The sequence below is a fragment of the Tarenaya hassleriana genome, unplaced genomic scaffold (assembly GCF_000463585.1).
Source record: "Tarenaya hassleriana unplaced genomic scaffold, ASM46358v1 Cleome1531, whole genome shotgun sequence".
Lineage (NCBI taxonomy): Eukaryota > Viridiplantae > Streptophyta > Magnoliopsida > Brassicales > Cleomaceae > Tarenaya > Tarenaya hassleriana.
Window position 1 is genome coordinate 1 of NW_010964954.1, and position 2,210 is coordinate 2,210.

The following is a 2,210-nucleotide window of genomic DNA, read 5'->3' on the forward strand; positions in this document are numbered from 1 at the left end:
AAAGATTGAGCAAGCAAATCCGGTCACTGTTCTGTCCTATCAACCATGGATAAGTTCCTCGTTTCTGAGATTCTAAGCTCAGGTAGAAACATGGAATAAAAAATAAATAAAGTGTTTTAATCAACGATTCACAGGTTACCAAATTCGAGTAGGGTGAATCTCCAATAAGTAAATCCCAGATCAGACCAGAAAATACATTCTGCTTGGACAAAATTCAACTAGATTCTACCAAACATTCTAGCCAAAGAACACGCAAGAACCCTAACTACATGATTATCTGAACTATGCCCGTATGTTCGGAATCATACTCACCCAGAGTCAGGCCAGGAAAATCACCTAGGGAGGGATAGTTATCACCAAGAAAGATCGATATAAAATTGAACTCGGGAAAATCAGTATCTATAAAGGAACAATCTTGTTATTGCCATAAGCTAAGAGGGCAGATATCAGATTGCTGGCAGCAACAAAGACCTTAAGTTCATATGTTTCTGAATCTCTTCTCAGACAAAAAGAACTATAAACTCACATAACCAGCAATATCTGACCCCTTTTGTCAAAATTTTGGTTTCGTTTCGTCCTAAGAAACCGAAACTTGTAATAGGACAGACTAGTAAACCCATCAAACAGATGATTCAGTCTCGCTACTTGCAAGTGAGATGGATTGACAACGTTTCACACTCCCGTTTCACTGATGATATGCAGACGCGATCTCACTCATGAAGTTTATGCCCTAATCCGTCAACCGAAATTCCCAGAAACCCTTCAACTCTCGCGATCCGATCATAAGCCTAGATCGATCACAACACAAACACCAAAACTTGACATCTATCACGCGATTTTCAGTGAAAACAGCAAAAGGGTCTAAGAAAGATTGAACATTGGAAAGGGGGAAAGGAGCAGAAGAAAGAATCGGAGAAGAGTGAAGACCGTGATGGGCGTAGATGTAAGCAGCTCTCCACGAGTAGATATGATCCCCGGGTTTCAGACTCGCCTCATCGATCCTTCCAAAAAAAAAGCATTACAGAAGAATTGCAAAACAAGAAATCGAAAACCCAGAAGAATTACAGAAGGCAAAGACGGGAAAACCTGTTGGAGAACAGACCCATCCCTCTCTCTTTCTCGCGCTGACTCCGTCTTCAGATCTTTCACAGAGAGGAAAGGTTGCATGAGACAGTTGCGTGTTTTTAGGACAAAGTTGGAAAAAAAAAAACATCAATAAATTACTCAAAAAATAATTTGTTATAAAAATGTATCGATTAATGATGACCAATTTACTTCTACACTAAGTTTATTATAAAAATACAATTAACTTTTAATTAAAAAATGTTATAATTTTTTTATTTTACTTTAATGAAAAGATTTGCATATCATTGGCGGGAAGGAAAGATCGCGGGAGACAAAGTTGCGTGTAGTGCGCAAAGCATCAAATTCTTTTTAGCTTTGCAAGTTATTGTCAGGAAAAAATTCTCCAAAATACTCTTCAATTTTATCCGATAATATCTTGAATACCTAACTATATAATATAATCTTTCTCGTTAGTGACTGAAAAAATAACCCCTCATTTAACCAAAAAAAATAACCCCTCATCTTCTATATCCCAATAACCTAATTATATTATATCTCGTTGTTGTATCTTAATTATATCTCATTGTTTTCCCTTATTTATTTCTCTCTTCTATCCTTAAAGTTTATAAAGTTTGGAAGAAAAGTTAGGTATTGGTGGAGCTTGCATAATGTAGTTGTAGTTAAGGTTGAGTTTAGGATTTAGGGTTTAATCCCATTACATTACAGTTTACACCATAATCTCTTCGATTACTCCTTTTTGTAAATTTATTTTTTTATGAATTTTTCTAAAAAAATATCGAATTTTCGAATCGACCCAAAAACCTATTTAAAACAAACCCAAAAACCCAAATTTTTTCTAGCAAAAAAAAAAAGACTCGAAACCCAACATTTTTTGGGTGGATTCAAACCGAGTTTCAGGATTCAGACCTAAATTGATGTCTCTAGTTCGTGATATTTTATAAAAAAAATATTTGTTATCAAAAAGTGTTCCCATAACTAGGGATGTCAATTAAACCGGAAACCCAAGACCCAGCATGAGCCCACCCAAAAATTGAAACTTAGCATAAAACTTTCTTAGGGTTTGTATTCTCATTGATTCCCAATATATACACCACAATGATGATATGGCAAGAGATACATATAAG

At 35.4% G+C, this 2,210-nt stretch overlaps 1 long non-coding RNA gene across 1 annotated transcript; it reads right to left on the reverse strand.

Moving 5' to 3' along the window:
• Nucleotides 1-377: 377 nt before the first annotated feature.
• LOC104809161 lies at nt 378-1,244 on the reverse strand. The gene is made up of 2 exons (XR_771101.1): nt 1,087-1,244; nt 378-1,001 (listed from the first exon to the last, which is right to left on the reverse strand). It is a non-coding gene; the product is annotated as an uncharacterized LOC104809161 (long non-coding RNA).
• Nucleotides 1,245-2,210: the final 966 nt, after the last annotated feature.